The sequence below is a fragment of the Leuciscus leuciscus genome, assembly GCF_965113295.1.
Source record: "Leuciscus leuciscus genome assembly, chromosome: 4".
Classification (NCBI taxonomy): Eukaryota; Metazoa; Chordata; class Actinopteri; order Cypriniformes; family Leuciscidae; genus Leuciscus; species Leuciscus leuciscus.
This window is the reverse complement of record NC_138728.1, coordinates 12,630,634-12,645,900: the sequence shown is the minus strand read 5'-3', so window position 1 is coordinate 12,645,900 and position 15,267 is coordinate 12,630,634.

Genomic DNA, 15,267 nt, shown 5'->3' with positions numbered 1-15,267 from the left:
AGTTAAAATTAGAAACTGTAGGGCCTACAAAATATGGACAAAATGCACCACCTGAAGTTTGAAAGTTTACAGGTATACTCGGCCTTCAGACCTTTAACATTGACCCATTGCAATCAAACCAGATTTAAAAAAAAAACTTTTTTAAATGGGGTTCTTAACAATTATCAATTAACAATTGTCCAGATCACTGCAATGCATGTCAACATAGGAGACAATGATAGTAGTGAGGAAAATGCACTTATCAAGAGCACCCACCTATAAATATGATTCTTTAACAAGCAAATTAAGTATTCCTAATTACATTGCAAGCAAAGAACATTTAGGAATAAATAAATAAAAGTATATATATATTTCTATGTGGTTTTTATTTCTTATGGCTAAAGTATATTTTGTCCAAAGTTTCAGGTTACTAAGAACTATTTTACAAAAAATTAATTCAGCAAGGAGGCGTTGACCGTAAAGACATTAAATGTTTTACAAAAGTATAGTTTCCACAAAAATATTAAGCAGCATTACTGTTTTCAACATTAATAACAATAAGAAATGTTTCTTGAGCACCAAATCAGCATATTACAATGATTTCTGAAGGATCATGTGATGCTGAAGACTGGAGTAATGATGCTGAAAATTCAGCTTTGCCATCACAGGAATAAATTACATTTTAAAATATATTAAAATAGAAAGCAGTAATTTCACATTATTACTGTTTTAGTGTATTTTTGATCAAAGAAATTCAGTATTGATGAGCATGAGAAACTTCTTTCAAAAATATACAAAATCTTACCGACCCCCAAACTTTTGAACTGTATATACCTCAAGTTTTCCACAAACCCCAGTTTTGTCACAATGGACAGTTTCAATGTTCTCCAGTCATTAACATCGCCATCTTTCTGCTTAATCATCTCCGTTCCCGAGACTTTCCATCCAACGCATTCTCAAATCATCTTTCCTGGTTCAATACCTCCCCAGACCCCCAGCATGCAGACAATCAAGTGTTTTCTGAATCACTCGGCCCACCGCCTGATAAATTATTCAACTGGATATAAGTAGACACTAAAAATTTAATGATTTGCCGAGTTGGATTCTGTAGAACAAACCCGAATACGAAGACAGGATCGATGTGGCCAGGATCTTAATATTTTACTATAACGGCACAGCTGGGTTGTTTTAATAAAAGCCTTTTGAAATATTGGCCCTTATAAGCAGATTTACTGATTTGTAATACTGTGAGCAGATGAATAAAAACTCGGTTGAAAGTGATATATACATGTTCTAAGGTGAAAGTTATGTTCCTATGAATATAAATGCATTAACAAGCGTGTATGGTAAGGCTGTCTGAATCGCTGTATAAAGCTGCATAAATAAATAAACACTCAATCTTCCATTCATCATCTTGGAAATGAAAGGTAAATTTAGATTTAATATGGGGTTGTGATTCACACACCTGCTGAACCCACATATCAACACAGCCACACAAGGCAGTGTGAATTGGAGTGTGAAGAAGCACTTTACATACACATACACACACACACACACGTATGTTTGTTTTTCTAACATGGTGACCTGCCTTTGTCTTTTTAGACTTAGCTTTCAATCCCCTACCCTAAACCTAACCTTTTTGCAATTTAGATGAAAACATTTAGTATGTTGTATAGCCACCATTCCTTACATTTCAGCGTTGGTTGTATAAGTCGTACAATACAGTAAACATTTACATGTTTCAAGGACAAAGAGACATTTAGACAACTCTGGGGCCAGCTGCATAAACTTTGACTGTGTCTTAAGAACTAGTATGACCAACTAACAGTTGGTTAGGGGTAAGTCTTACTTTTCGGTATCAAATTAAACCAATCAACGTTTTTAAGTAACTGACTAAAAGTTATAAACAGTCTTAAAGAAAAAAAATTGGATGACTAATTTGTACGATTAAACTTAGCAGTTTATTTATACGCCCCTAGGTCTAAATGTGTTCAGGGTTGCTAACCTGGGGCTCGTTCTTCGTACGTTGCTTATTACATCCGAGATCAAATGACACATCCAAGATAATATCATCGTGCTAATCATGATCTGGCTAACTCGGTTCTTCGAACACACTTGCCGGATAGGATTAGTATCGCTGGATTGAGTTATCTGAGATAATTGCGCGTTCATGCGCTGGGTTAAAAGGGGACATGTATCGATAGTAGAAACATTGATCAGCAACGCTGCTATTGGCTGTTCAGCATGGCCAAAGAGCGCGCACAGTTATTCTCCGCAGCAGAGCAAGAACAGTCGAAGTTTATTCGGAATTTTAATGTTTTAATGCAAAACGCCAGGGAACACCTCAAAGTCTGCAAAAGCCAGGAGAGAGGGCTGGCAAAAAGTAGCAGACAATTTAAATCCGTTAGAAGTGGCCATGTTAGATGTTTTTTATCACTTATTAGCCTATATTTTTGTATTTGAATAATTGCATAATTACTTTGTTCATTGTAATGTCAGAGTCACCACACTAGAACATGGGAACAAACAAAAGTGAAGTACAAAAATATTCTACATAATGGTAATTTTTTTGTTATATCATAGTCTCTTTTATAAAAGACACTGTTAAATAAATGGTTGGCTGTTTATAAAAGCAACCAAGAAAAAGGCTGAGCAAAAAAAAATAAAAAATAAGAAAAGATCTTAGTAGCCTACACTGTAAAATAATTTTTGCTGCATTAAATTAAGGCTGTATAGTCATTTCAACTGTTAAATCTTGAGTAATGATGAATTGCTTTGACTTGTGAAAGTGAAAACTAATAAACTTAAATTAATGTAAAAATATTTTTCCAGAGTGTAGTTCATATAATGACATTGTGTTTTCCTCTTTTGTGCACTTTTACATAATACACCAACACTATCTGTTCCCAAGAAAGTGGTGGCTGAAATATGTGCAGTAAGTGGACATTTTTTTTATAACTTTCCAAAGGAAAGAAAGTATAAGACTTTGTAATGTCCATTTGTTTCCATTTCACTGGACAGTGAATAAACCCTCTCAGATAACTGTCATATGGAGGAACTAGCCTACCTGCAAGTGCATAAATAACTTTACTTAATTTATACTTGTATGCTTTATGGCAGCAATATAAGTTGCAGGATTCCACATCTACAGAAAGGCCTACAGAAGAGTCTGCACAGACAGAGGAGACATAGGCCTACAGGTGGGCAGTGTATAGACAACTTTTCCTTTTTATTTGTTGCATGAGGCATGTGTCTAATATCTCTTGTTGCAGGCACTTGAACACTGGCTTTTCTTTACAAAGAACAATTGAAATAAAACTCAAGGAACTAAGTATATTGGTCTTTTATTAAACTGTTCATTATATTATAATGAAAAGGTTTTTTTTTTTTTTTGGCAATGTTGTGTAATATGGCACATGCAGCAATGTCACAGGCCCTGTCAGGTGTGCAAACCTCACACTTATCAGACACTGAAATCTTCCCTTTAGTTAGCCAAAGTTCATTTCATTGTGTGCCCTTGTCCTGGCTACTGCATTGTAACTGGTTTGGGTCAGGGAATGGGGTCATAAAACACCTGTCTGCTGGCAGGAACATGTCATAATCACCTATGAAGAAATGCAGTTCTGTTAGGATCAGCATAAGTGTATGTAATACAGTGAGCTTGATATTTAATTGTGGAACTTTCCTTACCACTTTCAAATAATGTGCATAAATGTGAATCTCTGAAAATTCTTAAGTCATGCACAGATCCTGGCCATTTTGCTTTCACATTTGTGATATGGAAGATTTTAGTCAACTGACTTTTTTTATTTGATATAATATTATTAATCTGGAATATTAAGACTCCCAATAGTAACTGGGCTGCACATTTACATTGTGAACCCCCTTTCTGTTCACATAATCCCCTTCATTGAGGCCTTGATGGCAGTCTATGGAAGCCTATAGTCTATGGTACCAATCACGTTAGTGAAGCCTGAGTGACATACTGTAATCGGCATGGTCATGATTGCATGATCTTCATAAAAAAAAAAATATATAAAAAAAAACTGCTTTAAAAAAACTGCTTTACAACATTGGGTCTTAAAAACCTAAAACTGTTTTTTAAACCTAAAAGCGCCAGGCAGGGGTGCCGCCAGAAATTCTGGGCCCTATGGAAACCAAAATTTCTGGGCCCCCTACATTTTTTACAGATAAAATTTAACCCAATAAACATGCCCTGTATACTTTAAAAAAGATACTTAGCACATTGCATAGTTGCATACGAGGTGCAGACAATAAAGCTGACTCTGCATCTGTATAAGTCAAACACACACGTAATAACCATATTATTTTGTTTTCTTAATATAAAATATTAAAATATCTATTTTGTAAACTCCTTATAGCCAATGGTTACTACAGACACATGTTTTATTACATTTTATATTATTTTTTCTGGGGCATTTTATTAATAACGTCAAGTTTGACAGCATCGATCGTAGCAGCAGCACTGTCACTTCACAGAACACACGACACACACGGCAAACTGATTTTGTAATTTTTGAAGCGTGTAGATTACTTTTTGTTTTGTAAAGTTATCATCATGTGGCGAACACAGTAGATAAGACGTGTTTAGAGGCTTCAATCTTCGTGAAGTTTCGCGCTCAGGCTCACCTTGTTCGGCTGACTGTGCGTTCACACCGGACGCGAATAGCGCGTCAAATTCGCGCCTGCCGCGTCTGACCACTTTTGTGTTAATTCGCGCGTCAAGAGCGAAATTGACGCGCGTAAAAACAAAAGTTTGAAACGAAATTACTGCGCGTCTTTGCATGGACTTTGAAATCACTCGCGCCTGACGCGCTATTCGCGTCCGGTGTGAACGCACCATGAGACGGGGACGGGGGACGTGGGGGAAGGAGGACGTGGGTGTGCAGCAGCCGCTGAATCTGTGTCTACGAGACATATAACCCGGAGACAGCAGAGATGTTATTATTTTTGGATGTAAATCATAATTCAGTAATTATTTTACTAAGCTAGCTAGATAAAAGCAGGTCATGTAGCAACAAAAATAAGAAGCCTAACTCTGAAAGTTTTGGAATACAGGAATAGGGCAAGCTACCTTTCTTTTTGAAAAACTGTGTGACATACTGTCGACTTCGGCGTTCTCTGTCTTCTCTTTCCTTCTTTTCTTTCCGTTTTTGATGCCCTGACTTTTGATGTGACATGCCTGCGTGTGTCACTGTCTGTGCTGCATCACAGCAAGTGCAATAAGCAAGAGACGCTACACGAGCGATCGTAGCTCTGACAACGCAGGTGGAATGAACCATTGTGAGGGGGAGGGGTGTTACTGAAACAGTAAATACATTATTTGTTTTTTAAATATTAAATCTATGGTCAAAACGTACAAAATACACATTTAGTGCATGAGGGGCCCTAGCACATTTAATGTATGTATAAAAAAGAGAAAAGAACTAAGAAAAGAAAAAGGGGGTCTGCTCTTCTGGGCCCTAAATCAGCCTGGGCCCTTAGAATCGTCCTAACCTTCCACCCCTTTACGGCGCCCTTGGCGCCAGGTAAACTCCGAATGACACGACAGACAGCACTTTCCATCAAGTTCTCTGCTCCAATAGTGTAAAGGAAAGAGCCACTCGCAAATAATCAGGGCAATGCAAACAGTTTGTGCTGTAGTTAAAGCCCGACTCCGACAAGTCGAAAATAATGTGCGTTTCCAACAAATTAATAATGTAAACGACAATCTCACGAGTCACGAGAAAAAAATTTCAATCTCAGAAAGTGCACTATCGCGCTGCGCTGGACTTCCCGTATCAGCTCCGCTTATGAAGCCGGGATCTAATCCTGTTTACATGAAATAAGCCTGCTCCCGAGCAGGTTCAAGTTTGCGCACCTGTTGCTATGACAGCAAGTCCAGGATGAGCGTCGAAGAACCAAACAATCCAAGATCATGCCAAATCGTCAACAATCAAATCCAGCTAACTGAGTTAGCGACGTACGAAGAACGGGCCCCTGCTCAAAATCTAGTCAAAATAAAGAACGCATCTCCTGCTTAAATTAAATACACCAAACTCTTGAGATCAGATTCTAAAACCACAGGGAAATTCTATGAATCCTACATTTGACGTTCCATCTATTCTATGTGGAATTTAAACACGGTGTACAACAGGGGTTAGTGGGTAATAGACTAAAACTAGCTGTGCAAGAATTGAATGAGTAGAGAACCGCTCCCAAAAGCTCCAAAACTTGAAATAGCGATAACATAAAATATATAGGCTAAACCAGATAATTATGTAAATGTGTTTAGCAGAGTGGTCATTTTATGATATTTCTTGCATTATTTCCTTTTGACTCTTACTTTTTGCATTAACTTTATATTTGATGCGGATTCAGATTGAGATTGATACTTTCATTAATTTGACATAAATGTGATTTATTTCTTATTAAATTGAAGAAATAAATAAATAAATCCAAATATTGCTTCTTAATGAAAGGGTAAATTTTCATCTTCACAAGTTGCTTGTTTGTTTTGGTATTAACCCTTTCACGCATAGTGGTCACTACAGTGGACAGCTATTAAAAAAGCATTTTCTTGAATTTGCACGGGTTTTTATGGCAAAGTTGCACATCAGCCTCTTCATTGGACCCTGGTGCATCATCCTATAAATTGCAACCAAGTGGCAAGCCTTTGTGTTTCGATTTTTTCCCCCTCCAAGCCAAGATGGCCAAGGGTCAGTCAGACATGCCAAGTTGCTCCGGAATATCCACCCATTCCTTCTATCCTAGGAGACTCTTGTAGGTAAAAAAAATATTGCAGCATCAAGCAATATCTAATGAGTCATATCACAGTAAAATTTTCCAAGTTTTGATTTTAGATTGAGAGAAAACTCTGATTAATCACATGTCCACTGTAGTGGACGTCATGCATCAATTGCTATATTTCAGCTACAGTTCATATATTGTGAATATTGTTTTTGAAATTTAAAACTTAAAAACTTAATCTGCAGTGACTTTTTTTACTGTAAATAAATGTACTTGTATTATTAGAATGTAATTTTCATTGACATCGAAAAGTCATGTGATTACATAATGTATGACACTTGTAATGCATTATTTTACTTGTTAGATCAAAAAGTAATCTGATTACGTAATGCATGTTACTTGTAATGCGTTTCTTTACTCATAACATAAAAAAGTAATCTGATTACGTAATGCATGATACTTGTAATGCGTTTCCTTACTCATAACATCAAAAAGTAATCTGATTATGTAATGTGCGTTATTGTAATGCATTTCTTTACTCATAACATCAAAAAGTAATCTGATTACGTAATGCATGTTACTTGTAATGCGTTTCTTTACTCGTAACATCAAAAAGTAATCTGATTAGGTAATGCACATTACTTGTAGTTAATTACTTGTTAGATCAAAAAGTAATCTGATTAGGTAATGCATGTTACTTGTAACACATTACTTTACTTGTAACATCAAAAAAGTAATCTGAATGTGTTATGCATGTTACTTGTAATGCATTACCCCCAACACTGATCATTTCAGATGAGATTGAAAAAAACGTATCGCTAGGTTTTCTCAGAGGAGGGCTATGATAGAAATGTGCATGTCCATCTTGAACATAATCAGAATTATCAGCTAATAAGGGGAAATCTCCATACTCTGGTGCACTGGAGGGAGCATCTGAGTGGTTTCCACAGTTGTACCTTGACAGGCTGTAGAAAATTCTGATGGAATCACGTCCTCATGTTCTGATATCAAAGATACGCGAAGTGCAACTTGTATGAGGTTGTATGAAGCCTTTGCAATATTTTGCATTTATATTTTTTGTATATATTTTATAGTTTTCACATGATCTGATATAATTGTATTGATTAGTTTGTTAAATTCACATACTTTATCTGTTTGATTATTGTCTTATATTTAATATAGCAGAGGTGGGACAAAGTCATTGTTATGCAAGTCACAAGTAAGTCTCAAGTCTTTGCCCTCGAGTCCCGAGTCAAGTCGAGTCAAAGATGAGGCAAGTCCCGAGTCGAGTCAAAAGTCAAAGCCAACAAGTCTCAAGTCGAGTCCAAAGTCCTACCATTTTAGTTTCGAGTCATTTCAAGTCCTCTTACCACAGAAATAAAATTTATACAAATCATGTACGTCTGTAAGATTTGTATTTATTTAAACCTCTTTTTATACAATGACATTAATCAAATACAGTAAAAAACAGAAAATTTTATTTTCACAAAAAATGCTTGTATTTCAACAGCATATTGCACTAGAACAATGCACAGCATGCAGCTTCAGTCCTGTATTGTATTAACCTCATATTGCAAAACAGTTTAACTTTCAAATAGACATGGGTCGTTTTAGCCTAAACCTTTTTAAACATGTCATCAATAAAATCCTCACTCCTCAAAATGATCACTTCTGAAAAACTGGACCAACCTGATAATATAATTGGAATGCGTGTTGCAGTGTGTATGCGGTGCAAGACCAGCACGCGCAATAGTGCTTTCACATATGCTGCGTTTGCAGTGCGTGATCCGCGGCTGTACCACAAATACATACTCACTATTTGTATTTCAAATCCAGAAGTTATTAGCATCTTTTATTTAAAAAAAAAAATTGTCAGCATTGCGATTCTCTTTGTACACACGTATACACTCTTTAATAGACGTATTCACGTTTAAATACAATTTAAACAACGTATTATTTAATGCATTACTCTTATATAATTATATATTAAGTTGCTCAAGCAAGTGGTAAAATATTTAACCATGTACTTATATTAAAATCGCATAGCCTACATTTTAAATTAAAACTTAAAATTGAAAAAACTTGTTTTTCCACCCCCACGAATGAGACGAGTGTTATGTTGCCTTGTTGAAATATGTATTTTCCCTTGATTTAGGCTACCCCGGTCTTAACGTCTCAGCATTGCGATTCTCTTTACACATATAGGCATATACACTCTTTAATAGACTTATGCACGTTTAAACACAATTTAAACAACGTAGGCCTATTATTCAATGCATCACTTCTACTTATATTAAGTTCCTAAAGCAAGTGGTCAAATATTTAACCATGTAGGCTACTTGTATAAAAAAACAGCCGACTCTCATGTCTTTTATTTTATATTTAAATTAATACAATAAATCTCGCATGTCACAAGGAACATGTTTTTCCACCTCCACGAATGAGACGAGTGTCGTTCATTATGTCGCCTTGTTGAGGTAAATTGTAGTTTTCCTTGCTTTACCCTGGTCTTAAAAGTGAAAATAGTATTTAATTAAATACATTTATGGTGAGATTACTACATTTTATTTAATTAATCGCGTTTATGGTGAAATTACTACATTTTTAGGTCAATCTGTGTTCATTTTGACCACGAAACATGCGCTGTCACTTTAATTCAGCGCGTGCAGCACATGTGCAGCACAGCAGAAATAGACTCGGTGCGGAAACGATCTCTGTACTGCTGTTGCTGTACGCACCGCACCTGGAACGGATCGACGGACTGCAACCGCGTGCAGTGTGAAAGCTCTAACCTGTTAACATGGGTACGGAAAAAAATACGCACCGGTGGCGCATACGCACTGCAAACGGAGTTTGTGTGAAACGGGCGTTATATGCTGTCGAATCAAAACAACGTGGGACTACAGTGATTGGATGTCGTGCAGGCAGCGCGCGCGCTCGCTGCATGCATACAGCTGGTGCACATTTTTTTCACAGATGCAGATAAACTGAGAGCGGCGCGGCCGTGTGGACATTTTTTTCCCCAGTTTTCATGGGAAGTAGCAAGTCTTCTCGAGTCAAAAGGCGCAAGTCCAAGTGAAGTCACGAGTCATTGATGTTAAAGTCCAAGTCGAGTTGCAAGTCTTTGTACATTTTGTCGAGTCGAGTCTGAAGTCATCAAATTCATGACTCGAGTCTGACTCGAGTCCAAGTCACATGACTCGAGTCCACACCTCTGTAATATAGTATATCTTAAGTTTAAACCATAACCGCATGCTGTCCACTCAAGTGGACATCTGAAGATCTCTTTGAAAAATGTGTAAAAATAAATACAAATCTATTCTTGTTTTTCATGCCCTAAGAGCAATAAAAACACATAGGAAAAAAATCCTCACTGAGGTTATCATAATTCATGCATGAAAGGGTTAATAAACATAGCTCAAGCAACATAAATATGAGCTCATTTGAAATTAATCTAGGGTATTGGAATACAGACCATGTTTTGTGTCAAGCAGAGCATAGAAATATCATAATATTGATAAAAGTAAAGGTCTGAACTGAGGTATCCTGTTCTTTAGTCTGTGGTATTGGAAATCTATGCCATTTCATTACACCATTTTACCTGCAAATCTCTACTGCCCCAAATGAGCTCTAGACACTGGATGACATTAGCACATAATGTACCATATAATGGTCAGTAATGGATGTGGCAATGTTAATGTATTTGGTCTTGGTGGAATAGATAGCTGTTGATTATTGCTGCTGCTGCAGAGAAAGTGCAGATACTTGCTACAGCCAACACATTCACAGAAATTGCTGTGAGCATGTAAGACATGCTGCTGCAGCACATATAACATACATGAAATAACCCCCATAGCAGATCAATAGTTGGAGTTGGGGAAGGTTAAGGGTTTCTGAAAGCTCACTGCAGACTGCTAACAGCATACAATACCATTGCCAGGTTTTCGAAATGTTGAGCAGCAAGCTCATTGGTTGCTGATGCCACAGCGACCAATCAGCTGCGCTATGTAGATAACGATGTGATCGCTATCAAACTGATTAAGGACCTATTTAGAGTTGCGCCATCTAGAGTTTCATGACAGAGCTTTGTATTTCTGCATGTTTGCGCACAAGTTTGATTGACAGTTCCCTTTATTTTCCCTGTCCAATCCATTTCTTCCTTCTTCCACCAAAATCAGCAATATCTCAGGTGCCTGATCACTTCCTCTCACCTGCGAACTTACGCAGAGGTGCAAATCAAGCAATAACTGCTAAGTGAAACTGCAGCCCTACATGGATCAACGGCCAATTTTTGTAAACCTAAACACGTAGCTCCAGAGTCAATTATAGAAAGGACAAGACATGCCCACCCTCAAGAGCCTGGCCTTCAGACAACATTCCACCTTACATTCCCTCCTGCAATGTTACGCCCGCACATCCTCCATCCAAAAACAATACCAAACACCTCTCCCACACAACATCACAGTGACTGTGCAAAAGCAAATGCTGGTGACGCAGTGAGAAATGACCGTGCTCATCTTTTGTACACTAATAAAGGCGTTTGTGCTTCCATGCTTTGTATTCAAGATTGCTCTATAAACGCTTCAATAATGCTGTATATGCTGTAAATATAATTGTGCATGCAGAACAGATTTGGTCAACACTCTCGGAAGCAAGAAACGGTTGACAAATAAGTGCTGAGCGCAAGAGCTCTCTTCTGGACCTGCAAGTCAACACTCACTGTGAATCAATAAGAGAAACAGAGCTTACTTTCCCCATTTATTACTCCAAGAGGCGATAAATTACAGAACAGCACTTCACACCACAGCTAATAAGTTCAAAACAAGGGAGTTAGCAACTTTCCAAGGCATTATCATATTCTGTTTCAAATCCGAGGTATTGACATAATTGGGCAGCTGAACACTGTGGCAGTCCACACATTCAGTGCCATGTCAGCCGAACTGCATGCAAAGAGACTTAAGTAATAAGGTCTCCGGTGGATTCAACCTGTGAGAGAGCTGCCCTATAGGATCCATCATTTTGAGCTTCACAGTAAGCAGAATTGCAGAGGTAAATGCCCTTAGTGTGTGTGTTGAATAGCCAATTCACAATGAGTTTGTGATGCAGGGCGGGACTTGATTTTGTCCATCAGGAATTGATTGGATCGTTATTGTTTCCAATTGCTGTGATGTCATGTGAGTGACAGGTTGTCCCGCCAGTAAACACATCATCAGAGAAGAGATGTCGCTGCAAGAGGTTATTTCAATTAAAGATTACAAGGGCACATGTATTAAAAATAATAATAATAATGATGATGTGCATGGATAAATTATTGATAATAAATACTGCAATATTCCATTAAAAATAAGAAATGTCATAAAAAAATCTGGATATTTTTTATGTGGTCTCAGAAATTGGGACCCTACTCTCCTGTCCCTATCAGGAGAACAAAGATTTAATGCGGGGGCCAGGGGGATTGATGTGGACTATTTGTACAGACCATTATGTCTGTCGTTCTTTCCTTCCCTCTTACTTTTAGCCCCCTCGCTCTTCCTTCATGCCCTGTCATTACTTGCAGAGCAAGAAATGTCACAGTGGGGCACTGATGTCAGAGTGGTACAGTCCCCTCCTGAGCGTTAAATTAAGCATTCACACCGAAGAGAGACAGAGAATGACCCTTTTAGTTCTACTGTTGACATGTTATACTACACATGGTCCCATCTGCAGATCTGTTATTCTGTTTCGTCCCACTCTTTTGAACCTAAATCTTCTAAAGAAGTCTACCACTGAAATGACCTTTAAAACTGAGCTAATCAACTTTTAATTTGAATGGTTTTGTCTCTCTCCCTACAGGTTTCTATGGTTGTTATTAATGTGTTCTGTGTGGTTTTTAGCACATGTTGGTTGCTGGTTGCTTAGTGCATTCAAGTTATGTCAGAAAGATTATACAAGTCGACTGAACGCCACCACAAAGTCATAATTATGAGTGGAAAACTGTATTTGTTCAAATAAATGAAATTATCTTTTTATTTATTTAAATTTTTATTTTACACAAAAATAGCCAAGTTGCATGCACAGAATACAGTACGATTAGAATATTTAACCATTCAGTTTATAGCACCTTCATATATAATAAAAACATAAAAAAGCAAAAACACACCTGGATGTGCATTCTTTACATTTTGTAGAAATATTGTTTTAAAAAAACAATTGTATACTGAATTTTTTGGAGAAAAGGTAGGTATGTCGCCATTGATTTGAACGTGTCTGGCGTCATATTACGACTTCCCAACTAGATACAAACTTCCCAGGAGGACCTGAAGTCAGAAGAACCCACCCCTCAAGTCTTATTTTCTGGTCCTTAGAGATTACTCTGGTTGCTCATTTGAATCTGTGAGATTTTTTTCACCTCTTTTATCATTAAGCAGGTGAAAATCATCTGGTTGCTTAAAAATTACAGAACATCGACAAGTTGCATGATTTGGCATCACTATAAAGTTAAGTCATTTTGAAAAAATCCGTAACCCTAAGATACACAATATATATATAGTGTCCGGTTCTCCAATCTATCAGTTCCTCCTCAGTTTCGGTTGACAACTGCAAATGCATGGGAAAGACCATTCTTTGGCCCCCTTTCTGACATGTGACAAAGACACCATACGCAAAGTATTTTCGCCCTTTGTGAATGAGAGATAATTTTTGCACCTGTTCGCCACAGGACTTGCGGGGGAGGAAAGCACAGACGGAGAGGGGGGAAAAGCGGAGGGAACATAGAACGGAGGAAGAGAGGGAGAGATAATAGGAGATGAGAAGCAGGCATGGCAACAGGTTACGAGGGGAAAGCAAAAGGTGCCGATATCTTAATGGTTCAGTAAATTGGCTGTTTGCTACACATCGGCCCCCAGACAGACACTCAGCGCCACAGGGCCTCCCAGAAAACACAGCAGAACAACAGAGAATTCTCCTAATTATGAGCTGATTGCACTGACAGCAATCCGTGCTCTGATTACAGCTGGAATAAATTATACAAGCCTCTATTCATGGTTAAAGGGCTTGGGTTATTTCTGGTTTCCTTCCTTCATTCCCCACCGCAGATAATGCCTGCCTGACTGTGTTTGGCAAAGATCACATTTGGTTGATTTGGTGATGCCAACATTTTGTGTTGCTGTTTTTAATATTGATCTAATTTTGAATCATAAAGGTAAACAGTCGTTTCCTTTGGCAGTTTGACAAATGAAACAGTTATAACTGTCAAATGCCCAAGACAAAAAGAAAAAGTGCTTGAATTAACATGAAATTATGAGCATTATATTGAAGAAGATATTCAGGAAGCCCTACAACTGTGGTTCTCAGCCTTTTTTACTTCAAGGCCCTCATTGTCAAAGGCAATATTTGAAGGCCCCTACTACAAAATGTGTATATATTCATTATTAATAATAGCAATGATCATAATTCGACTTACAGTTGAAGTTGTGTGCTTTTTTGATGTTGTTAAATTATTAAATCTGTGACTTAAATGGTCTCAGAGTGCACTCTGGTGGTTTTGCCTTCATTCATGAGTCAAGTCAAGTCACCTTTATTTATATAGCGCTTTTTACAATACAGATTGTTTTAAAGCAGCTTTACAGTGATAACAGGAAAATAATGCAACAAAGTTTGTTTCTAGAAGAAAATAGCGTAACAGACCAGCTTAAGTAAGTTCAGTGATGGTTCATTTTTGTTGTAAAAAAAGTTATTAATTTAGTTTAATAAATTAGAAAGGAGAAAACCGTGATGTCATTGTCCAGCTCAGTTCAGTTCTCATATAATGGAGTCAATGCAAGCAGATCAATATTAAATGTCCCCAAGCAAGCCAAAAGCCAAGGCTTGACAGTGGCAAGAAACCAAAACTCCATCAGGTGACAGAATGGAGAAAAGTGTTTTGGCCTGATGTATAATAAGCAAAGCACAATCTGTTTTCTCAGTTCACTGCATTAGTCTGTTTAACTCTGCGAAGGCAAAAACAAACTGTGACTATCTTTGCCATGTAAGTGACTGAAGCGTCCATTATTCCTCCCTCGGTGGCTTCAACTCATGAGCTCCTCACTGGCCTGACAATTACCATGAATTATCTTCACTTTCAGACAATCAATTAAGAGAATTATTGAACTCCTCTGAAACCTTATCGGTTCTCCCCAGCAGGGCAGCACAGTGAAGATAGATCGCAGATTGTGAAACCTCTAAAGACTGACTCTTTATCACTTTGCGTACCACCGGCCGCATAGGCCTGCAGTCACTCTCTGCCACAATAGGCTGAACTAAACAACCTTTAAACTAAAGCTTTATACAATAAACTAAAGTGGACTTCAGGTCCGATGCCAACAACAAAAGATGCCATAGTGGATTGAAATTATATCTAGGCTATTATTCAATTTCCCCAGTGATTAAAGGGCATTTTAATACAGTAGCTTGCATTAACTGGATTAGACGCAGACAATAACCAAATACATTGTAGAAAAGCTAGTTTGTGTCTTGGAATAATCTGACATTCAGTTAAACACAAGCAAAAACACAATGTTG